Source organism: Gossypium raimondii, chromosome 5, assembly GCF_025698545.1.
Source record: "Gossypium raimondii isolate GPD5lz chromosome 5, ASM2569854v1, whole genome shotgun sequence".
Taxonomy (NCBI): Eukaryota; Viridiplantae; Streptophyta; class Magnoliopsida; order Malvales; family Malvaceae; genus Gossypium; species Gossypium raimondii.
In genome coordinates, this window is record NC_068569.1 from 51,660,769 (window position 1) to 51,687,558 (window position 26,790).

The 26,790-nt window shown below is 35.0% G+C and overlaps 1 protein-coding gene and 1 long non-coding RNA gene across 2 annotated transcripts in view; one reads left to right on the forward strand and one right to left on the reverse strand.

Annotated features, from left to right (window-relative positions):
* LOC105766461 (disease resistance protein At4g27190) overlaps nt 1-26,790 on the forward strand; it is a 43,423-nt gene that overhangs the window by 13,719 nt on the left and 2,914 nt on the right. The window lies entirely within an intron of this gene.
* LOC128040976 (uncharacterized) lies at nt 22,554-26,322 on the reverse strand. The gene is made up of 2 exons (XR_008195749.1): nt 25,196-26,322; nt 22,554-22,902 (listed from the first exon to the last, which is right to left on the reverse strand). It is a non-coding gene; the product is annotated as an uncharacterized LOC128040976 (long non-coding RNA).

A 26,790-nucleotide genomic window follows, 5' to 3' on the forward strand; every position in this document is an offset into this window, starting at 1 on the left:
AATACTAATAAATTTAATATTAAAACAATATTTATAATTATTTAGAAAACTTTTAAATTTTATAGGTTATATTAAAACAATATTTATAAACTAATATAGATATTAAAACAATATTTAGAATTATTTATAAATTTAATAGTAATAAATTTAATACTAATATAGAAACCTTATAAATTTAGAAAACTTATATAGATATTAAAACAATATTTATAATTATTTAGAAAACTTTTAAATTTTATAGGTTATATTAAAACAATATTTATAATTATTTAGAAAACTTTTAAATTTTATAGGTTATATTAAAACAATATTTATAATACTAATATAGATATTAAAACAATATTTAGAATTTTTTATAAATTTAATAGTAATAAATTTAATACTAATATAGAAACCTTATAAGTTTAGAAAACTTATATAGATATTAAAACAATATTTATAATTATTTAGAAATGTTATCATTATAGAAAATTGAAATATAGATTATATATCCATATTAATATATGTAATATATAAAAAGAACTCCAATTTACTGCGTTTTTGGCACGAACGATTTCGTTTTTTGCACGAACAGTCCAAATCATATTCCTTTCAAAGTTGCTGCTGGAAAATATTAACATGCTAGATGGACTATGACAATTATGTGTTCATTTTCTAAGCATTGCAAATTGTTACCAATTAATTAAAATATTTCATTTCAAATAATTAAAACTGAATTCATAAATGGATCCGATTACAAACCATAAATGAGTAGTTTATAAACCGAATTCATAGTTTAGAAACCACAAACCGAATAAATAGTAATTGCTAACACGAATTCTAGAACACATTGACCCATTTTCAATCGCCTAATTTAATTTTAGGTTTTTTACTAATGTATCACTTATATAATCACAAATTGCAATAAGAATCTGCGGAAAACAATTTTAACAAACAAACGAAGATGATATATTTTCGGGTTAAAATCTGACTAAAAAACAACATGGCCTAATAAATTTCAACACCAAAATCATCTTCATTACCTGGACATGTTTAAAGCAAAATTATAAATTACGAGAACAGTTATATAATCACCAACCAATATAAAATCAAATAAAAAATCTAACAAATACGAGAACACCCAATCTATAAAATACGCAGCATTGATTTAAATACCCAGATGCAATTGCCGATTGCCAAGTTTAAAGCAAAATTAAAAATCCCCTAATCTTCTTGTCTATGAATTCAACAGTTTAACGCAAAGCAAATTTTGAACCCCCAAATCAGTAACTTACCCTTGCAGCAGATGAACAACTCCCCAAGCCTTAATCCTCCACTAGAACCGTTTGCTCTGTGACCTTGAACAAAATAATCCAAAACATTAATATCGAAAACATGCACCCGGTTCAACAAGGTAACAAATATTACGGAATAATGGGCTTTAATCCGAAGAAATATAACCTTAACCGAATAGAAGAAACACTTGAATAGAAGAAGTAGACGATCGCAAATGCGGGTTATAGAGCGACCACGGAGTGGAGCCGATCGCAATGACAGGGGATTTGGGAATTTGGGATTTAGGGAAATTAAATCGGGAAACTGGGGAATAGGAATTGGGGAAAATGTGGGCTTAATCCAAGAAATATAACCTTAACCGAATAGAAGAAACACCGAATAGAAGAAGTAGACGATCGCAAATGCGGGTTATAGAGCCATCACGGAGTGGAGCCGACTGCAACGACAGGGGGGATTTGGGAATTTGGGGATTTAGGGAAACTGGGGGAATAGGAATTGGGGGGAAATGAAATCGGGGAATTGGGGGGGAATATGAAATGGGAAATTAGGGAATGAATTTGGGGAAATCAAAGAGGGGCTGAACTAAGGAAATTCTGTGCGACAAAAACGACGCCGTTTACGTTAGTTCAGTATAAATTTGCGGCGTTTATAAATAGCGCCACTAACGCATTAAAATTTAAAAGATACAAAACGACAACGTTTAGGAAACACTTATAACATAATTGCGGCGTTTATAATAAAACGCCACTGAAATATTACATAAAAACGACAACGTTTAATAGAGGCTAATGGAAAATTGTGGCGTTTTACAACAAACGCCACTAATATAACTCCTTCAATGGCGTTTTACTAAAACGCCACTAAAAATCGACAAAACGACACGCTTTTGCCATCTTTCAATAAATATTTGTATGCTTTCACATAAAACGCCACTAATGGTTAAACTTATTTTCAAATTATTTAAAATAATACTATTTCACTTTTTTTCTATTTTTAACATATAGTTTCCAATGTTTTTAGCATATCCCTTAAATGTGGAAAAAAGAAATTTAAACCCTAAACCATAGGCCCCTAAGTTTAACCCGTAACCTTTATACTTTAAACCAGAACCTTTAAACTTTAAACCCTAAACTACAAACCTTACACTCTAAACCCGTAACCTTACACTCAAAACCATGCATTGTAAGCCTTAAATTATAAACTACAAACCGTTAACCAGAAGCATCAAGCCCTAAAATACTAATTTATCCCAAACCCCAAAACTTAAACCCCAAACTACTAACCCTAAACCCAAGACACCAAAACTTAGCCTACATCATAAACCCTAAACTCAAAACTCTAATATTCACAAAATAATAAACTTTATACAATGATTAACCTTAAAACCCTAAACAATATACAATAAACTTTTTAACTTATAATAATCACTTAATCATCAAACTATCAAACCCTAAACCAAAAACACTAAACCTACATCGTAGACCTTTAACCCTAAACTATAATCTAAAAATACTAAACATTATATAATGAACTCTAATAACCTAAACCTAAACCAAATATGATAAAATAAATATATAATAACCTACATTAATTATATAATGCATGGTTAAGACCAAATTACTGTTAACATATTTTCCGGCGCTTTCAGAAAAGCGCCACTAATTTTACTATACATAACGACAAAACGCTGCGTTTTGTTTAAGGTATTTTGCTTTTTTGCGGCGTTTGAACGTAAGCGCCACTAATTAAAGTATGCATCGAGACCAAAACAGTGCGTTTTGGTTCAGATATTTTGCGGCGTTTTCATATAAGCGCCACTAAATGTAACATAGCTTAAGACAAACCACTGCGTTTTGTTAAGATACGTTGCGGCGCTTTACCCAAAGCGCCGCTAAATATATTCTTTAACGGCGTTTTCTAGTAAGCGCCACTAATTGAAGTATACATCGAGACCAAAATGGTGCATTTTGGTTCAGATAGTTTGCGGCGTTTTGCTATAAGCGCCACTAAATGTAACATAACTTCAAACGAAACACTGCGTTTTGTTAAGGTACTTTGCGTCGCTTCGGCTAAAGCGCCGCTAATGCTATTCTATAACGGCGTTTTCTAGTAAGCGCCACTAATATAATCAAAATTAAAACTATGCATTTTAGTTAAGATATTTTGCGGCGTTTTAACGTCAGCGCCACTAATTGAAGTATACATCGAGATTTTTTGCGGCGTTTTCCCATAAGCGCCACTAAATGTAACATGGCTTAAGACCAAACACTGCGTTTTCTTAAGATAAGTTGCGGCGCTTCGTCTAAATCGCCGCTAAAGATATTCTTTAACGACGTTTTCTTGTAAGCGTCACTAATATTAGTATACATCAAAATTAAAACTACGCGTTTTAGTAAAGATATTTTGCGGCGCTTTAAACAAAACGTCGCTAATACGGTGATTTAGCGGCGCATATCAATAAGCGCCACTAAATCTAGGATACATCAACACCAAAAAAGATGCGTTTTGGTTAAGATATTTTGCGGCGCATATTGCAAAACGCCGCTAAGACACTTTAGCGGCATGTTTTTTGAAGCGCCACTAATTCTTGCATACATAAAGACGAAAACGTTGCGTTTTGGATAGGAGATTTTGCGGCGCGTGGTTGTAAACGCCGCTAATGATATTCTTTTACGGCGTTTTGTTCACTGCGCCGCTAATACTGGAATTTTAGCGGCATTTGTCATGCAAACGCCACAAAATATGCCGCTAAAAGCATATAGTGGTGTAGTGATGCTTTATACTTATATTTTGAAAACACATATATACATATAATTTAAATTAAAATATTTGCTTCATATTGTACATTAATTTTTTAACATACCCTTTGGAAAATAAATCTTGGTTTTTTTCGATAAATCAAAATCATTTTTTCTTGATTCAAGGTTTATTTTGAATAAAAGCAATATTCGAAGTTTGGAATTTTCGAGGAAATTGAGCCCTAACGTATTGGGTTTGGATTTTCTTTGTTAATCTTAAATAACCGAGGATATTCTTTATTCAAAATGCATGAGTATAAAAATTATTTTGGGAACTTAACTTGTTGTGTCCTAACGTATTGGGTGTGGCATGTTACTTTCTCAAAATGAAAATTTTTGCATAAAATAAAGTGATATTCAAAGTTCGGGGATTATGAGGAATTGTACCCTAACGTATTGGGACTCGATTTCTTTACATGACTTGAGCAATTGATTATCCATTTTCAAATTCTATCGTTTGAGTTGATTTTAAAATCTTTTTAAACCCTCGACACTAAGACATCAAATAATCAATTTGGTACCGATTTTGGGCGTTACGAGGGTGCTAACCCTTCCTCGTGCGTAACTGACTCCCGCACTCATTTTCTCAAAATTCGTAGGCCAAAATATTTTTTAAGGTGGGCCGATCACACCTTAATAAAGGATCGGTGGCGACTCCAGTTTTATTTTTAAAGTCGACAACTAAAATTTTTGTTTTCAAAAAAACGGTTTCGACAATATATATGTACTTCCCAAAATAACATTCTATATATTCATTTTTATAATTAAAACATTTAAGTTATAAACTTATTTTGATATGAGGTCGAATCAAATATTATTTTTTGAATTTCGAAAACTTAAATATCAAAATATGTTTTAGATCTTTATATTCTTCTTATATTTTAAATTTAATCTCTATTTATTTTAAGAATTTAGTCTCTTTATTTTTGGATTTAAAATTTAGGTCTAGTTATTAACAACATTAAAATTCTTTTGTTAAATTATTTGGTGTGACATGTTGAAATTTAAAAAGAAAATTCTTATTTGTAGCCATGTAACAAAAAATAATGACAATCTAATTAATAACTTGAATTTAACAGAGAATTAATTAAACAATGTTGTCAATTCTTAAAATTTACATCAACAGTTTAATTAGAATACGATGTTTAGACTAATTAATAACATTAAAAAATGAATTACCAAATTATGTAAAAATTAAGACATAGAGATTAAATTTCCAATCTGAGCATATTATAAGGACTAAAATTGAAAACTAACTATTGTTATATAATTTCAAAAGAAAAATTAATAATTTAGTCAAAATGAAGTATTTAAATTGACGATGACATTAAAAAGTTGAGGTATCACATTATGTCAAAAATTAAAATTAAAATATTAAAATTTAAATTTAAGTTGAATATGAAAATCAAAACTAAAATTTGATTTATAATTTCAAAAAGAAATAATAAGTTGTGTATTTGGATATGTATATGTAAATAAATCCGAATGAAATATTTAATGATATTATAAAAGTTAAAGTACAAAATTATGTTATAAATTAGTAAGCTTGAAGTAAATCTCTTAAAATATCTTACTTTACTCACTTTTATTTCCCTCAAGAAATAAGGTTAGATGCATGAATTGTTTGACCATTAATTTTGTTTTTGTTTCCTCATTTAAAATATAAAAAATTTTTATCACTCAAATAACAGTAAGAGTAAACCACATTGCAAGTCACTTTAAAATAGCGTCATTCTTAATTTTTTGTCAATTTAGTAACTTTAATTAAGATAATTGCTCAAATTGGTCACTAATATTAAAATTTTCGTTAATCCACTAACAAATTGTTGACATGACTTCTTTTTTTTTTTTTACTTTTGACTAAAACTAGAGATCCTCTGTAATTAGTTCAAAACACTTTATTATGGTTTATTTGCTACATAAAACACTTTTTCCTTCTTGTTTATTTCTTGGGAAAAGTAATAAAGAAAAATAGGCTATTTTACCAAAATAGTCCAAAAAAATATTATATTTACAAAAATAACTCAAGTTTAAAAAAAAATCACCAAAATAACCTAAAATGAACAGTAAAATTGGGTTGTGGCCTGTCAATGGCCGGAACCCATGTATTTTTTTTAAATTGTATAATACTGATATACGAAAAAGGAAAAAGAAGAAAAAGGAAAAAAACATTTTTTTTGGGTCTTTGTCATCAATGGTCGGTACCTAGTACAATTAAAAAATTACTTTTTTCATGTCGAATCGAGATATCGATATCTGAAAAAATAAAAAATTTTGGGTCTTTGGCTCATCAATGGCGGCACCTAGTACAATTTAAAAAATTTTTTTTTTCGTGTCGAATCGATATCAAGATCTGAAAAAGTAAAAAATTTGTGGTCTTTGGCCTATCAATGGCGGCACCAAGATAATTTAAAAATTTCTTTTTTTTCGTCGAATTAGATATCGATATCTGAAAAAGTAAAATTTTTTGGTCTTCATTTGTTAATGGCCGGCACCTAGTACAATTATAAAAAAGTCTTTTTTTTCGTGTCAGAATTAGATATCAGTATACGAAAAAAGTAAAAAAATCTTTTTTTCGTGTCAGAATCAGATATCAGTATACAATCATTCTACAATATTAATACAAAAAATATAAATTATTACCTGATAATATAAAAATACAAACGTTTGAAAAAGTTATTACACGAAAATATGACAGTATATAATGCAACCCCGAAATTTTGTTGTACACTACGGAAAACTCCATACACTATCCGATCCAAAAAAACTCATTTCCTAATACTACAAAACACTATCATTTTTATGCCTCTCTCAAAATTTTCCCATTCCATTTACACTATAATAACCCAAACCACTCACTATATATAGAGTTTAATGCCGGCCATTAGAAGGTGGTGCCGCCATTGATGAACCAAGACCAAAAGATTTTATTTTACTTTTTTCAGATATCGATATCGATTCGACACGAAAAAAATAAAAAAATTTATAATTGTCTTGAGTGCCACCATTGATGCATCAAAGACCAAATTTTTTTTTTACTTTTTACTTATACTAATATCTGATTCTTACACGAAAAAAGGAAAAAAAATTTTATAATTGTACTCGGTGCCGGCCATTGACAGGCCAGCACCCAAAAAAAATTATTTTTTTTACTTTTTTTGTATACTGATATCTGATTCTGACACGAAAAAAATGATTTTTTTTATAATTGTACTGGATGCCGGCCATTGACAGGCTAGCACCCAAATTTTTTTTTTACTTTTTTCGTATACTGATATCTGATTCTGACACGAAAGAAAAGAAAAAAAAATTTTAAATTGTACTGGGTGCCAGCCATTGACAGGCCAACACCCAATTTTTTTTTTTACTTTTTCCGTATACTGATATCTGATTCTAACATGAAAAAAAAGAATTTTTTTAAAATCGTACTGGGTGCCGGCCATTGACAAGCCAACACCCAAATTTTTTTATTTTTTCAGATATCGATATCTCGATTCGACACGAAAAAAGTAAAAAAATTAATTATCTTGGTGCCGCCATTGACAGGCCAACACCCAAATTTTTTTTTCCTTTTTCTTCTTTTTCCTTTTTCGTATATCAGTATTATACAATTTTAAAAAAAAATACATGGGTTCCGGCCATTGATAGGCCAAAACCCAAAAAATTAATTTTTTTAAGTCTAACACAATTATTAGGCAATCATGGGTGCAAAATACGAGTGGGTTCCGGCCATTGACAGGCCACAACCCAATTTTACTGTTCATTTTAGGTTATTTTGGTGATTGTTTTTAAACCTGAGTTATTTTTGTAAGTATAATATTTTTTTGGACTATTTTGGTAAAATAGCCAGAAAAATAAGTATAGTTTTGACTCTTTTAAAACAAGTCAACCCCATTCTCACCTCAATTTGACATCCTCATCATTGTTTCTCATATCTTCGTTCTATCCTTATTATTTGTCATGGGGTTCTTCTTAACCATTGGTAATCAAGTTCATCTGGTGAATTCAATTTTCCAAGAAATCAAGCTAGCTTTAACAATCCAGTAATATTTACACAACCAAATTCATCTTAGCAACACGTTGTATCAAAATCAACAATTTTGCTATAAATTTTTTAAAATATTAAAATTGTCAAAAAAAAGAGAGTACCAATTAGCAATACAGAAAATAACACTAAAACCAGAGGTTTCAATGTCTAAAATGTCATTACTGCCATAGAAGAAGTGTAGAGAGTTCTTTGATGGTGAGAGAAAGCATTGCAAACAAGCAAACAGTATGTAGCGAAAGAAAATGGAGAGAAAGACTACAACAGATCCATTAATACTGAGCGTAGCAATAAGTGATGACCAGTAAGGTAGAGAAAGGGAAATATGGTTGGCTATCAAGCTTAACCAAGAAGTAAGTTGAAAGAATTTCAGAAAGAATCATTTAAGAGTTCAAAATGCTAAAAAAATTCAAAAGTGCCAAAAATCTTTTTGCCTGTGGCAAAAGGCTCCTATTTATTTTTTTTCAATAATAGGAGTTACAAAGCTAGAAATTAATGAGAGTATTAATAGATATTTTTAAGATATAATTGCATATTAATTAAGAAGTGATAGTGAAAGGATTTCCTGGTGATGGTGAATAATGAAGAAGAATTCGCTATGTTTCTAAAAGGAGAGAAAACCACTCAGCATTAAAAGAAAAGGTTAAGAGGAAGCATTTTAACTACCTTCATATTTAATGCACCAAGCCAAGCTCTCCAAAACATTCCAAAAGTGAAGATAACCCAAGAACTCTACTATATTCTGAGGTTACTTATGTTTCTTCCACTTTGGTGAAGTACCATGTGAAACATTTTGTCGAAACCGCTTTTTGAAAACAAAAAATTTTAGTTTCGACTTAAAAATGAAAATTGAAGTCGCCACCAATCCTTTATTGAGGTGTGATTGGATCACTTGAAAACAATTTTGGTCTACGAGTTTTAGGAAAAAAAGGGGTTCGGGAGTCAGTTACGTACGAGGAATGATTAGCACCCTCGTAACGCCCAAAATTGGTACCAAATTAATTATTTAATGTCTTAAGGTTGAATGAATAATTTGCTTTTGTTTTAAAAAACTCGTCTCGAGATAACAAAATGTCACATCCAGTGAGTTAGGACACAACCCTTTGAATTCTTGAGAGTAAATTTAAATCTTGAAACGTTTACAAATTTATTGAAAAAAAAAATATTCGGCTATTTAAATTCAACGAAAAAAACCGAAGCCCAGTAAGTTAGGACACAATCTCCTCGAGAATTTCGAGAGCCAAATATTTTGAAAACTCTCGTATAAAAAAAATTTCAGTAATTCAAACAAATCAGTAATTTATCTAAAGAATAAATGTATTTTAATATAAATTGTACATGTATATATAGAACAATATTATAGAAAAACTTTCATATAAATCTTTAAAACATAGAAATATATATAACATGAATTTTAAAAAACATACACGGCAAAATAAACACATCAAAATATATGCATTATTCTGGATTTAAAGAAAAAATAATATAATATAATGTAATATAAAATAATAATATTGTAGCGACCTAAAAATTTCAGGCACGGGCGCTAATCGAAATGATTGTTGAAAATTTGAAAACGGAGTTTAGATTTTATTTGCAAAAGGAGTCGCCACCGATCTTTTTTTAGGTGTGATCGAACACCTAATAAATTCTCTTTTTAGAAGAAAAATTTATTTTTAAATTTTCCTAAAAAAGAGGTAATTTTAGGTCTGCGTGAAAATCCAGAGAAAATTAGGGTTCGGAGTCTGTTCTGCGAGGAAGGTATTAGCACCTCATGACGCCCAAAATTGGTATCTCGTTAAACGCGTTGTCTTAATTTTCAAAATACAAGTTCAATTTAATATTTAATTGTGATCCGATTGAAACTTGAGAAAACTTTTTTTCTTTTTAAACACGAGAACTTTGAAACACAATAATAATTTTTGAAAACACGAAGATTTTTGAAACACGAAAATTTTTTGAAAACACGGAATTTTTTTGAAAACAAGGAAATTTTCGATACATGAGAATTTTTTGACACGAAAAATTTTGAAAACACGAAAATTTCGAAAACATGAATTTTTTTTAAAAATACGAATTTTTTTAAAAACACGAGAAATTTTTTGAAAACATGAAAATTTTGAAAACATGAAAATTTTGAAACACGAGAATTTTTTTTGAAAACACGAAAACACGAAAATTTTTTTAAAACACGAGAATTTTTGAAAACACGAAATTTTTTTATTCACGAGAATTTTTGAAACACGGAATTTTTTTTAAGAAGTACCGTATTTAACACGAATCAATGATATTCATCCCTACATGGCGATGAAATCATCGAATTAGTGCCAAATCGATTCAACTTAATATTTAATCGTGATTTTATTAAAACACGAGAATTAAAAAAAAACACGAGAATTTTAGAATATTTTCGTTTTTTTTAAAAGGGCGTATCGTGTTTAACACAAACCGATGATATTCACCCAACATAGCGATGAAATCAACAATTTAATGTTAAATTGATTCGTTGCCTTATTTATTGAAATTACTTAAAATAAAATAAAATTGAAATTGAATTAAATTAAAAATATAAATGCAAAAATATAAAAATGCATAAAAGTACAAATAATACTAAAACGGAATAGCATAAAAATACGGATATTAAATTAAAAGTGAAATAAACGAAATTACCAGAAATATCCAAAACACGAGCTTAGTCGAACGGGTTACCAAATTGAACCCTTTTCTTTTTTCTTTTTCTTTTTTTCTTCCTTTTTTTCTGCTGCTGGGCCGGCCTGTTGGACTGCTGGGCAAACTGGGCCTGGCGCTGTGGGCCTTCTGGGCTGGTCTGCTGCTGCCTAGATGCCTGCTGGGCCTTTGCTGGAAATGGGCTGCTGTTGGCCTGCTAACAAAAATGGCCTGCTGTGTTTTTTTTTTGCTGTTTGCTATTTTTTTAGGGGCTACTATTTTTTTGGGCTGCTGGGCTGCTGTTTTTTATTTGGGCTGCTGGGCTGATGCGGGTCGGGCCTGGTGCGGGTTGGGTCAGGTCGACCCGACTGATGGTATGTTTTTCTTTTTCTTTTTTTCTATTTTATTTCCCTTTTTCCTTCTTTTTCTTTCTTTTTTCTTCCTTTTTTTCTTTCTTTTTTCTTTCTTCTTCGGGTCACCCCTAGCCCTTTTTTGCGCCGTCAACGACGGTCCCTCCGTCCGGTGGTGCGGTGGCTCGCCCTCCTTCTCTTCCTCTCTCTCTCTTTTCTTTCTTCTCTTCTTTCTTTTCTTTCTTCTCTTCCTTCTTTTTGGTCTGCTTTTTTTGCTTGCTATTTTTATATTTTTGCTTGTTGCTTTGTTTTGCTAGGTGTTGGCAATGGTGGTGTAGGGCGGTGGACACGGTGGCGCTCTGACGACGGTGGCTGCAATGAATCGGCCGAATGGGAGTGTTTTTTTGCTTGAAATCTTGCTTTTTTTTTTTTTTTCGTTCACAACAATTTATTTTGAACCCCTCTTCCTCTCATCTTCTTCTTTTAAATCCTTCAATTTTGTCTTCTTTCCTTTGTTTTCGGTGGTAGGGAACATCATTGGCCTAGGGAGGCTGCTGGAGTAGCTGGAGGTGGGTGAAGACGCTTGGTCGCCGAACGCGATTTGACATGTCTAGGGGACCAAATTGTAAAGGGTGTAAAGTTTATGGGGCAAAAGTGCAATTTTAGCAAAAATATGGGCCAAAATGTAATTTCTTGAGAGTTTAGGGTTAAAGGAAATTTTAAGAAAATTTAAGGGCGAAATGTAATTTTAGAAAATTTTGGGTCAAAATGTGAATTTTAAAAAATTTAGGGTCAAAATGGAAATTTCAAAAGTATAGGGTTAAACTGTAATTTTATTTTTGCTTTTTTTCAAAATTTTATTATTACTAATTTATTAATATTTAAAACAAAAATTAAAACAATTAAAATGAGCTAAAACAAACCCAAAATTTAATCCTAATGGGCCCAACCATCGGCCCATATGAGACCAAATTTCAGAAATTCTACCCGGGCAAAATTCATGATTACAATGCCCCTCTTTGCTCATCTCTGTGAAACAGAGATAGAGCAAAGATTTAAAAGCACTGAATTTTGCTCGATTGTTCCATTTTTTGTCTATATTTTTTGAAAGCCTGAAATTGAAAATAGCTTGGTGTGCGATCCTAAGTTCACTCACTTCTCAGATTGTGAGTTGACCTTTGAAAAATAGATATTGAAAGTACCTCAGCGTAACCCGAGGCTCAACGCACCTCTCGCATTATGAGTTAATTTTTTTTGAAAAACGGAAATTTAAAAGAAATACCCCGGCATGTGACCTAAGGCTCAACTCACCTCTTGCAATATGAGTTGGTTTTTGTGAAAACCAAAAATTGAAAAATACCTCGACATGACTCGATGCTCAACTCACATCTCGCAATATGAGTTGATTTTTGAAAAACAGAAATTTAAAATACCTCAGCGTGCGACCCGAGACTCAACTCACCTCTCGCAATATGAGTTGATTTTTGAAAAACAGAAATTGAAAATACCTCAGGATGACCCGAGGCTCAACTCACCTCTCGCAATATGAGTTGATTTTTGAAAAACAGAAATTTAAAATACCTCAGCGTGTGACCCGAGGTTCAATTCACCTCTCGCAATATGAGTTGATTTTTGAAAAACAGAAATTGAAAATACCTCAGGATGACCCGAGGCTCAACTCACCTCTCGCAATATGAGTTGATTTTTGAAAAACAGAAATTTAAAATACCTCAGCGTGCGACCCGAGGCTCAACTCACCTCTCGCAATATGAGTTGATTTTGAAAACAGAATTGAAAATACCTCAGATGACCGAGGCTCAACTCACCTCTCGTATTGTGAGTTGATTTTGAAAAAAATTTAAAAGAAATACCTCGGCGTGACCCGAGGCTCAACTCACCTCTCGCAATATGAGTTGATTTTTTTGAAAAACAGCAATTTAAAAATACCTCAGCGTGACCCGAGGCTCAACTCACCTCTCGTATTATGAGTTGATTTTTGAAAAACAAAAATTGAAAAATATAATTCTTGAAAGAAACAGGGTTTCAAAACATCAGGTGAAACTAAAGCCTTCTTCTTCGTTGATTCTGTGCAACTTTCTCTCAGTATTCCCTGCTCTACTAAGATACCTGTATATGTCATGTATGATGTTATTATGATATGCACGTGTTTGTCCTAAATGCTTTCGTGTCTACATGATCATGCCATGCACCCTAGGCTGTTTGTCACATGCCCCACTTTTGATTTTCGTGAGGTTCCGCATTCATTTCCTCAATTCCTGACTTTTCTCTCCAGTTTTGTACTCATCCTCAAGTTCTGTGAGTAATTCACATTTCTCCACATATCACTCTCTTGCCCCATGCTGAACATTGTTCCTGCTTTCGGGCCCTTGTACTTGTCAAATTCTCATCCAGGTAATGTTCAACATTTCTTTTGTTTAGAGTATATCATCTTACTATTTATCATTTAAATGAATCAAACACGAGATGCATGGAAAAAATGGCAAAGTAGGCATGAAAGAAAAACCTCGCATTCATTTCATTTTTAAAAGAAAGCAACAAACAAAGGAAATTGACAAAGAAAGTTTAACAAATAAAACGTCATAAAGAAAAGAAAGCGAATTCAATGGCCAGAAATGCTCTAGATATCCAATGCATGAACTTCTCCACGTTTCTTTGTCCTGGATCCATTCAAGCACGGTTTCTTGTCTAGAAGGTTTCGAGCTTCTGAGAATGCTTCAAATATTGCAACTTCGTCATTCAACTCACTGTTCAAGTCATCTTGCACCTTAAGTTCGAGCTCATTTCATTAGGACGCCCTTTCGGGTTTTCATCCTAATCCTTTTTGTTTATCAAGACGCCCTTTTTCGAGTTTTCATCTTGATTTTTCTTCTTTTTTTTACTTTTTTGCTTTTTTGTTTTTTTTTTTGTTTTTTTATTTTTTTGTTGTTTTTCTCTCTTTTTTTAGGCATAATATTTCTTCACAGCATCTGAGTTCACTGGATTAGGTAATTCTTTCCCGTCCATCTCAGTGAGAATCAGAGCCCCTCCTGAGAATGCCCTCTTTACAACGTATGATCCTTCCCAATTTGGTGACCATTTTCCTAGAAAATCCTTCTGTATCGGGAGAATCTTTCTCAGTACGAGCTCTCCTTCGCGAAATTCTCTTGGCCGCACCTTTTTATCATGGGCCGTAATCATTCTCTTCTGGTACATCTGTCCATGACAAATTGCCTTCAAGCGTTTCCCTTCAATAAGGTTTAGCTGATCATATCGAGCTCGAACCCACTCTGATTCCTCTAACCTTGTCTTCATCAAGACGCGCAGGGATGGGATCTCTACTTCGATAGGCAGAATGGCTTCCATTCCATAGACCAGAGAAAAAGGAGTTGCCCCCGTAGACGTCCGTACCGAGGTGCGATATGCGTACAAAGCGAATGGTAGTTTATCGTGCCAGTCTTTATATGTCTCAGTCATCTTCCCAATAATCCTCTTAATGTTCTTATTAGCGGCTTCTACTGCTCCGTTCATTTTTGGGCGATAGGGCAAAAAATTATGATGTTTTATTTGGAATTGCTCACATACTTCTTTCATCATCTTGTTGTTCAAATTTAAAGCATTATCTGAAATGATTCTTTCGGGTAGACCATATCGACATATAATCTCCTTTTTTAAGAACCTACAGACTGCAGCCTTTGTCACATTAGCAAACGAAGTGGCTTCTACCCATTTTGTGAAGTAGTCTATAACCACAAAGATGAATCGATGCCCATTGGAAGCTTTCGGGGAAATTGGCCCTATAACATCCATGCCCCACATAGAAAAAGGCCACGGAGAAGTCATGACATGAAGGGGCGACGGAGCTGCATGAATTTTGTCGCCATAAATTTGACATTTGTGGCACTTTCGTGCGTAACCAATGCAATCCCTTTCCATCGTCAGCCAATAATAACCAAGTCTCATAATCTGCCTGGCCATGGTGAAACCACTGGTATGTGTTCCACAAATTCCTTCATGAACCTCTTCAAGTATCTTTCTAGCTTCAACAGCGTCCACGCACCTCAGGAGCACTTGATCTTTTCCCCTTTTGTATAGAATATCCCCGTCAAGAACAAATCCAATCGCCATTCTCCTGATTGTTCTTTTGTCATTCTCGTTTGTTTGCTCGGGGTACCTTTGATTCTTGATATACTCCAAGATATCATGGAACCATGGTCGCCCATCCGACTCCTCCTCGATTAAAAAAAGGTGTGCGGGTCTCATATATACTCATTTGGATAGGCATTATCTCAGTTTCTCTGTTTGCCTTGAACATCGAAGCCAAGGTGGCTAGGGTATCAGCTAGTTGGTTCTCTTCTTGTGGAAAGTAGTTAAAAGTCACTTCTCTGAATTCTTTGACCAATCTCGCAATGAGATCGTGATACTTGACTAATTTTGGATCTCTCACTTCCCAATCTCCACGAATTTGATAAATGACTAATGCTTTGAGTCCCCGTGCACTTCTAAGATTTTGATTTTCCTCTCGATAGCTGCACGAAGCCCCATGATGCAAGCTTCATATTCCGCTATATTATTGGTACGTAAGAAGTTCAATCTGGCGTTGGCGGGTAATGATTTCCTTCCGGTGACACCAAGACTGCTCCGATCCCATGCCCCAACGCATTTGATGCGCCATCAAGCTCATCTTCCATGATTTCTCTTTTGATGACTCACCCTTTTTTTCTGAAATTCACATCAAATCTTCATCTGGGAAATCAAATCTCAAAGGCTCGTATTCCTCCGTTGTTCGACTTGCCAAGAAGTCAGCTATTGCGCTTCACTTTATCGACTTTTGGGTCACATATACAATGTCATATTCAGTCAATAGGATCTACCATCGGGCCATTCTCCTTGAGAGTGCATGTGACTCCATCATGTACTTTATTGGGTCCAGTTTCGAAATTAACCATGTCGTATGATACAACATGTATTGTCTGAGCCTTCGAATGTCCAAATCAACGCACAACAAAATTTTTCAATTGAAGGGTACTTTGCCTCATACTCTGTGAACTTCTTGCTCAGGTAGTAAATTGCCTTTTCTTTTTTCCCTGACTCATCATGTTGTCCCAGTACGCAACCCATTGAGTTCTCAAACACGGTCAGGTATAATATTAAGGGTTTTTCAGGGGTTGGCGGTACTAGTACCGGAGGATTAGACAAATACCGTTTTATCTTATCGAAGGCCGCTTGGCACTCCTCGTTCCATTCTCCGGGGTTATGTTTTCGAAGGAGTCGAAAAATTGGGTCGACCGATTGGTAAGTTGAGCAATGAATCGAGCAATGTAATTCAACCTTCCTAAAAATCCTCGACTTCTTTACGTAATGCGGGAGGCGGCGGTTCTTGTATAGCTTTTATCTTGTTTGGATCAACCTCGATACCTCTTTCACTAACAATGAAACCTAGCAGCTTTTTCGAGGTAGCCCCAAACGTACATTTGGCGGTTAAGCTTCAACTGGAACTTTCTTAATCTTTCAAACGACTTCCTAAGACTCCCAACATGCTCTCTTTCTTCCCGAGATTTGGCAATCATATCATCGACAAAAACTTCAATTTCTTTGTGCATCATATCATGGAATAACGTCACCATGGCTCTCTGATATGTTGCCCCAGCATTCTTTAATCCGAACGGCATTACCTTATAGCAGAAGGTTCCCCACATTGTTATGAATGTAGTTTTCTCCATGTCCTCGGGAGCCATCTTTACTTGATTATAACTTGAGAAGCCATCCATGAAATAAAATAGAGAATGTTTACCGTATTATCTACCAAAGTGTCGATGTGTGGCAAAAGAAAGTTATCCTTAGGGCTTGCTTGATTCAGATCACGATAATCTACGCACATTCGCACCTTGCCATCTTTCTTCGGCACTGGGACTATGTTAGCCACCCACTCTGGATATTTGGAGACTTGTAGGAAGCCATCGTCAAATTGTTTCTTGACTTCTTCTTTTATCTTTAACAGCATTTCAGGTCTCATCCTTCTTAACTTCTGTTGAACGAACTTGCATTCTGGTTTCAGTGGGAGCTTATGAACCACCACATCCTCATTCAACCCTGGCATGTCCTGATACGACTAGGCGAATACATCTTTGTACTCACAGAGCAAGGCGATCAAATTCTGTTTGGTGTTATCTGAAATGGAAATCTCAATATTCACTTCTTGTTTCTTTTCTTCACTTCCCAAGTTCACTGTCTCAACAGATTCTTGATGGGGTAGAATCTATTTCTTTTCTTGTTCAACCATTCTCAGTAAGTCAGGAGGCGAGACACAATCTTCAGCATCTTCCTCGGCTTCAAATTCTCCTAAACAAACAGCCTTCTCAAAATCGATTTCAGGACTTGTAACGGGATTGTTCATGTCATGAATATCTGAGCACTTGAAAGGCGGATAGAAAAGACTGCTATAGGAGAGCATCAAAGTATTGGAATCAACAAACACAATGTTATGGAATGAGATATATGGAGAGAAAGGATATGAAGCGATGAGGGTAATTATGAAACTGATTCTGTGCAACTTTCTCTCAGTATTCCCTGCTCTACTAAGATACCTGTATATGTCATGTATGATGTTATTATGATATGCACGTGTTTGTCCTAAATGCTTTCGTGTCTACATGATCATGCCATGCACCCTAGGCTGTTTGTCACATGCCCCACTTTTGATTTTCGTGAGGTTCCGCATTCATTTCCTCAATTCCTGACTTTTCTCTCCAGTTTTGTACTCATCCTCAAGTTCTGTGAGTAATTCACATTTCTCCACATATCACTCTCTTGCCCCATGCTGAACATTGTTCCTGCTTTCGGGCCCTTGTACTTGTCAAATTCTCATCCAGGTAATGTTCAACATTTCTTTTGTTTAGAGTATGTCATCTTACTATTTATCATTTAAATGAATCAAACACGAGATGCATGGAAAAAATGGCAAAGTAGGCATGAAAGAAAAACCTCACATTCATTTCATTTTTAAAAGAAAGCAACAAACAAAGGAAATTGACAAAGAAAGTTTAACAAATAAAACGTCATAAAGAAAAGAAAGCGAATTCAATGGCCAGAAATGCTCTAGATATCCAATGCATGAACTTCTCCATGTTTCTTTGTCCTGGATCCATTCAAGCACGGTTTCTTGTCTAGAAGGTTTTGAGCTTCTGAGAATGCTTCAAATATTGCAACTTCGTCATTCAACTCACTGTTCAAGTCATCTTGCACCTTAAGTTCGAGCTCATTTCATTAGGACGCCCTTTCGGGTTTTCATCCTAATCCTTTTGTTTATCAAGACGCCTTTTTCGAGTTTTCATCTTGATTTTTCTTCTTTTTTTACTTTTTGCTTTTTGTTTTTTGTTTTTTTTATTTTTTGTTGTTTTTTTCTCTTTTTTAGGCATAATATTTCTTCACAGCATCTGAGTTCACTGGATTAGGTAATTCTTTCCCGTCCATCTCAGTGAGAATCAGAGCCCCTCCTGAGAATGCCCTCTTTACAACGTATGATCCTTCCCAATTTGGTGACCATTTTCCTAGAAAATCCTTCTGTATCGGGAGAATCTTTCTCGGTACGAGCTCTCCTTCGCGAAATTCTCTTGGCCGCACCTTTTTATCATGGGCCGTAATCATTCTCTTCTGGTACATCTGTCCATGACAAATTGCCTTCAAGCGTTTCCCTTCAATAAGGTTTAGCTGATCATATCGAGCTCGAACCCACTCTGATTCCTCTAACCTTGTCTTCATCAAGACGCGCAGGGATGGGATCTCTACTTCGATAGGCAGAATGGCTTCCATTTCATAGACCAGAGAAAAAGGAGTTGCCCCCGTAGACGTCTGTACCGAGGTGCGATATGCGTACAAAGCGAATGGTAGTTTATCGTGCCAGTCTTTATATGTCTCAGTCATCTTCCCAATAATCCTCTTAATGTTCTTATTAGCGGCTTCTACTGCTCCATTCATCTTTGGGCGATAGGGCAAAAAATTATGATGTTTTATTTGGAATTGCTCACATACTTCTTTCATCATCTTGTTGTTCAAATTTAAAGCACTATCTGAAATGATTCTTTCGGGTAGACCATATCGACATATAATCTCCTTTTTAAGAACCTCACAGATCGCACCTTTGTCACATTAGCAAACGAAGTGGCTTCTACCCATTTTGTGAAGTAGTCTATAACCACAAAGATGAATCGATGCCCATTGGAAGCTTTCGGGGAAATTGGCCTTATAACATCCATGCCCCACATAGAAAAAGGCCACGGAGAAGTCATGACATGAAGGGGCGACGGAGCTGCATGAATTTTGTCGCCATAAATTTGACATTTGTGGCACTTTCGTGCGTAACCAATGCAATCCCTTTCCATCGTCAGCCAATAATAACCAAGTCTCATAATCTGCCTGGCCATGGTGAAACCACTGGCATGTGTTCCACAAATTCCTTCATGAACCTCTTCAAGTATCTTTCTAGCTTCAACGTCCCACGCACCTCGTGAGCACTTGATCTTTTCCCTTTTGTATAGAATATCCCGTCAAGAACAAATCCAATCGCCATTCTCCGATTGTTCTTTTGTCATTCTCGTTTGTTTGCTCGGGGTACCTTTGATTCTTGATATACTCCAAGATATCATGGAACCATGGTCGTCCATCTGACTCCTCCTCGATTACTAAAACAAAAAGTGTGGGTCTCATATATACTCATTTGGATAGGCATTATCTCAGTTTCTCTGTTTGCCTTGAACATCGAAGCCAAGGTGGCTAGGGCATCAGCTAGTTGGTTCTCTTCTTGTGGAAAGTAGTTAAAAGTCACTTCTCTGAATTCTTTGACCAATCTCGCAATGAGATCGTGATACTTGACTAATTTTGGATCTCTCACTTCCCAATCTCCACGAATTTGATAAATGACTAATGCTGAGTCCCCGTGCACTTCTAAGATTTTGATTTTCCTCTCGATAGCTGCACGAAGCCCCATGATGCAAGCTTCATATTCCGCTATATTATTGGTACAGAAGAAGTTCAATCTGGCAGTGAGCGGGTAATGATTTCCTTCCGGTGACACCAAGACTGCTCCGATCCCATGCCCCAACGCATTTGATGCGCCATCGAAGCTCATCTTCCATGATTTCTCTTTTGATGACTCACCCTTTTTTTCTGAAATTCACATCAAATCTTCATCTGGGAAATCAAATCTCAAAGGCTCGTATTCCTCCGTTGTTCGACTTGCCAAGAAGTCAGCTATTGCGCTTCACTTTATCGACTTTTGGGTCACATATACAATGTCATATTCAGTCAATAGGATCTACCATCGGGCCATTCTCCCTGAGAGTGCATGTGACTCCATCATGTACTTTATTGGGTCCAGTTTCGAAATTAACCATGTCGTATGATACAACATGTATTGTCTGAGCCTTCGAACAGTCCAAATCAACGCACAACAAAATTTTTCAATTGAAGGGTACTTTGCCTCATACTCTGTGAACTTCTTGCTCAGGTAGTAAATTGCCTTTTCTTTTTTCCCTGACTCATCATGTTGTCCCAGTACGCAACCCATTGAGTTCTCAAACACGGTCAGGTATAATATTAAGGGTTTTTCAGGGGTTGGCGGTACTAGTACCGGAGGATTAGACAAATACCGTTTTATCTTATCGAAGGCCGCTTGGCACTCCTCGTTCCATTCTCCGGGGTTATGTTTTCGAAGGAGTCGAAAAATTGGGTCGCACTGATTGGTAAGTTGAGCAATGAATCGAGCAATGTAATTCAACCTTCCTAAAAATCCTCTGACTTCTTTCTGTGTGCGCGGGGGAGGCAGTTCTTGTATAGCTTTTATCTTGTTTGGATCAACCTCGATACCTCTTTCACTAACAATGAAACCTAGCAGTTTTTCTGAGGTAGCCCCAAACGTACATTTGGCCGGGTTAAGCTTCAACTGGAACTTTCTTAATCTTTCAAACAGCTTCCTAAGACTCCCAACATGCTCTCTTTCTTCCCGAGATTTGGCAATCATATCATCGACATAAACTTCAATTTCTTTGTGCATCATATCATGGAATAACGTCACCATGGCTCTCTGATATGTTGCCCCAGCATTCTTTAATCCGAACGGCATTACCTTATAGCAGAAGGTTCCCCACATTGTTATGAATGTAGTTTTCTCCATGTCCTCGGGAGCCATCTTTACTTGATTATAACTTGAGAAGCCATCCATGAAATAAAATAGAGAATATTTGCCGTATTATCTACCAAAGTGTCGATGTGTGGCAAAAGAAAGTTATCCTTAGGGCTTGCTTGATTCAGATCACGATAATCTACGCACATTCGCACCTTGCCATCTTTCTTCGGCACTGGGACTATGTTAGCCACCCACTCTGGATATTTGGAGACTTGTAGGAAGCCATCGTCAAATTGTTTCTTGACTTCTTCTTTTATCTTTAACAGCATTTCAGGTCTCATCCTTCTTAACTTCTGTTGAACGAACTTGCATTCTGGTTTCAGTGGGAGCTTATGAACCACCACATCCTCATTCAACCCTGGCATGTCCTGATACGACCAGGCGAATACATCTTTGTACTCACAGAGCAAGGCGATCAAATTCTGTTTGGTGTTATCTGAAATGGAAATCTCAATATTCACTTCTTGTTTCTTTTCTTCACTTCCCAAGTTCACTGTCTCAACAGATTCTTGATGGGGTAGAATCTGTTTCTTTTCTTGTTCAACCATTCTCGATGAAGTCGAGGCGAGACACAATCTTGACATCTTCCTCGGCTTCAAATTCTCCTAAACAAACAGCCTTCTCAAAATCGATTTCAGGACTTGTAACGGGATTGTTCATGCCATGAATATCTGAGCACTTGAAAGGCGGATAGAAAAGACTGCTATAGGAGAGCATCAAAGTATTGGAATCAACAAACACAATGTTATGGAATGAGATATATGGAGAGAAAGGATATGAAGCGATGAGGGTAATTATGAAACTGATAGAAATGAAAAGATCATGACAAAATGCATCTTCATTAATGTTCATTGAAATGATAAAGAGCAAACATAAGCTCTTACAAAAGGAATCCCACTATTTAGGGGCACACAAAATAAATGGAGAAGTAACATTGGGCATTACTCTGGAGAGGACTTAGAAACTACAAGAAGGCCCACAGCAGTCCAATTGTTCAAAACATATCCTGGAAGACAAGGGTGTATCATTGAAACATCCTCAATTGTATCACTCTCGTTGAGCTCAGCATCCATAGTTCTAGCTCTTAAATGCGTTCTATAAGAATGACGTGATTCCAGACTTGTAGTGTCACAATTGTGGATTATGCGATTCCAGCCTTAGTGAATGGTTAGGGTGATATGTACATACAATGAATGAATGAATGAATGAATAACCAATGGATGCTAGTCATGCGTAAATATGCAAAAAATGGTGTTTATTTCAAGATAGCCCCATATTTTGGCGTTTCAATTATCAAAAGAGTCGATTACAAAATATTTTGTCGATGAAGATGCTCATAGTGTTTGAGTCTCATTGTTTCCAGATCCTAGTCAAGTCTTCGAGGTTATTCTGTAAAGCATTCGAAGTCATATGCTCAGGAAGATCGGAGATATATCTTTCTTTTAAACTATCCCCTTTTGCTTTTTGGGTCCTCAAAGACCAGTCTCGGACTACGGTATTTTTCTCGGTTACTTGTGTAATTGACTCCTCCATCAGAAACCCGTTTTTGGCAACCAATCTCTAATCAACACCTTCCTAATGAGATGTCTACGGTGCATTATGAAAAATAAAATAAAGAACAAATAATCTTGGTTAGAGATCACAACATATATAAACAGAAGAAAAAAGAAAAATAAAGACTATGGAAAATTTAACAAATTAAGTTATTCAATCATGCAATTTGGTGAAACGGACTGGCATTTTTTTTTTGCCCCAACATGCTTTACAAGAAACCTACGCCACATACCATCAAACAATCTACCCGACCCAATTTATTAAATAGACCCAATTCATTCGCAAATAAGTGTAAATGTAAAAGAAATAAAAGGTAAGAGGCGTTTCTCCCGTGTACTTATTTTGGTAACTATCAAACGGACAGAGGTTCGGCATGGCTCTAATTGGGTGGCTCGTACGGTTCACTATATGTGGTTTTGGTTATAGAAAGGTACTTGAATTGTCCATACTGTCACCTACTAAGGTTAGTACGGAGCCTCGGTTATCGCCCGTCATGGGCTTGCGAGTTCAATTCGAGGGATTACATTTACTTATGCCTATGCGGAGGGACAAGTTAACTCACGAAAGCAGAAGTCATATGTAACCCGGAAATAATTACTAGCCTGTGCGGAGGGACGAGTTAGCTCACGAAGGCGTAGCGTTTACTTCCACTTAAACGGACGGAGCCTGGGTAGAGAGCTCATGTTATGCAAAAAATGCAAGTGCACGGTGTGCGAGGAGAAACTCACAAACCTTTTAAATTTTATTTTTTACTAAAATAACTAAAAAAACGTAAAACTTAAAGCTGAAAAAAAACAGAAAGACAAAACAAGTTAGAAAAATATTAATTAAAAAAACCGAATGCAAATGCATGACTTTTCAAAAAATAAAATTCAAGGATCACGATTAAAAATTAATTTGAACAAAGGATTTTAAAAATTTGACAACACGCGTTTAACATCAGACTCGACTCTCAAAAACATTTTGTCCCCAATGGAGTCGCCAGCTGTAGCGACTTAAAAATTTCAGGCACGGGCGCTAATCGAAATGATTGTTGAAAATTTGAAAACGGAGTTTAGATTTTATTTGCAAAAGGAGTCGCCACCGATATTTTTTTAGGTGTGATCGGACACCTAATAAATTCTCTTTTTAGAAGAAAAATTTATTTTTAAATTTTCCTAAAAAAGAGGTAATTTTAGGTCTGCGTGAAAATCCAGAGAAAATTAGGGTTCGGGAGTCAGTTACGCGCGAGGAAGGTATTAGCACCCTCGCGACGCCCAAAATTGGTATCTCGTTAAACGCGCGTTGTCTTAATTTTCAAAAATACAAGTTCAATTTAATATTTAATTGTGATCCGATTGAAACTTGAGAAAACTTTTTTTCTTTTTAAACACGAGAACTTTGAAACACAATAATAATTTTTGAAAACACGAAGATTTTTGAAACACGAAAATTTTTTGAAAACACGGAATTTTTTTGAAAACAAGGAAATTTTCGATACATGAGAATTTTTTGACACGAAAAATTTTGAAAACACGAAAATTTCGAAAACATAATTTTTTTTAAAAACATGAATTTTTTTTAAAAAAACACGAGAATTTTTTGAAAACACCAAAACATGAAATTTTTGAAAACACGGGAACTTTTTTGAAAACACGAAAATTTTTGAAACATGAGAATTTTTTGACACTAAAAATTTTGAAAACACGAAAATTTCGAAAACATGAATTTTTTAAAAATACGAATTTTTTTAAAAACACGAGAAATTTTTTGAAAACATGAAAACATGAAAATTTTGAAAACATGAAAATTTTTGAAACACGAGAATTTTTTTTGAAAACACGAAAACACGAAAATTTTTTTAAAACACGAGAATTTTTGAAAACACGAAATTTTTTTTATTCACGAGAATTGTTGAAACACGGAATTTTTTTAAGAAGTACCGTATTTAACACGAATCAATGATATTCATCCCTACATGGTGATGAAATCATCGAATTAGTGCAAAATCGATTCAACTTAATATTTAATCGTGATTTTATTAAAACACGAGAATTTAAAAAAACACGAGAATTTTAGAATATTTTCGATTTTTTTTAAAAGGGCGTATCGTGTTTAACACAAACCGATGATATTCACCCAATATAGCGATGAAATCAACAATTTAATGTTAAATTGATTCGTTGCCTTATTTATTGAAATTACTTAAAATAAAATAAAATTGAAATTGAATTAAATTAAAAATATAAATGCAAAAATATAAAAATGCATAAAAGTACAAATAATACTAAAACGGAATAGCATAAAAATACGGGTATTAAATTAAAAGTGAAATAAACAAAATTACCAGAAATATCCAAAACACGAGTTTAGTCGAACGGGTTACCAAATTGAACCCTTTTCTTTTTTTTTTTCTTCCTTTTTTTTCTGCTGCTGGGCCGGCCTGTTGGACTGCTGGGCAAACTGGGCCTGGCGCTGTGGGCCTTCTGGGCTGGTCTGCTGCTGCCTAGATGCCTGCTGGGCCTTTGCTGGAAATGGGCTGCTGTTGGCCTGCTAACAAAAATGGCCTGCTGTGTTTTTTTTTGCTGTTTGCTATTTTTTTAGGGGCTGCTATTTTTTTGGGCTGCTGGGCTGCTGTTTTTTATTTGGGCTGCTGGGCTGATGCGGGTCGGGCCTGGTGCCGGTCGGGTCGGGTCGGGTCGACCCGACTGATGGTATGTTTTTCTTTTTTTCTATTTTATTTCCCTTTTTCCTTCTTTTTCTTTCTTTTTTCTTCCTTTTTTTCTTTCTTCTTCGGGTCACCCCTAGCCCTTTTTTGCGCCGTCAACGACGGTCCCTCCGTCCGGTGGTGCGGTGGCTGGCGCGCCTCCCTTCTCTTCCTCTCTCTCTCTTTTTCTTTCTTCTCTTCTTTCTTTTCTTTCTTCTCTTCCTTCTTTTTGGCCGCTGTTTTTTTGCTTGCTATTTTTATATTTTTTGCTTGTTGCTTTGTTTTGCTAGGTGTTGGCAATGGTGGTGTAGGGCGGTGGACACGGTAGCGCTACGACGACGGTGGCTGCAGAAGGAATCGGCCGAATGGGAGTGTTTTTTTTTGCTTGAAATCTTGCTGTTTTTTTTTTTGCTTTCGTTCACAACAATTTTTTGAACCCCTTCTTCCTCTCATCTTCTTCTTTTAAATCCTTCAATTTTGTCTTCTTTCCTTTGTTTTCAGGTGGTAGGGGAACATCATTGGCCTAGGGAGGCTGCTGGAGTAGCTGGAGGTGGGTGAAGCACGCTTGGCTGCCGACTGGCAGATTTGACATGTCCATGGGGACCAAATTGTAAAGGGTGTAAAGTTTATGGGGCAAAAGTGCAATTTTAGCAAAAATATGGGCCAAAATGTAATTTCTTGAGAGTTTAGGGGTTAAAGGGCAATTTTAAGAAAATTTAAGGGCCGAAATGTAATTTTAGAAAATTTTGGGTCAAAATGTGAATTTTAAAAAAGTTTGGGGTCAAAATGGAAATTTCAAAAAGTATTGGGGTTAAACTGTAATTTTTATTTTTTGCTTTTTTTTTCAAAATTTTATTATTACTAATTTATTAATATTTAAAACAAAAATTAAAACAATTAAAAATGAGCTAAAACAAACTCAAAATTTAATCCTAATGGGCCCAATCATCGGGCCCATATGAGACCAGCCCGGCCCGAAATCCTACCCGGGCAAAATTCAGTGATTACAAATATATGATAGTGATATAAATAGAATAAAATTATGCATGCAAAAAGGTTAGATAAATCGTCATAATAATAATAATAATAGAAATAGTAATCATGAAGTTTGAGAATAAAAAATAGAACAAAATAGAAAAAACAATGGAAAAGAAAAATAAAAATAAAGGAGTAAAAAAATAAAATAAAAACACAAAACTAAACTAAAAACAAGACATAGACAAAAAAAAAACTAG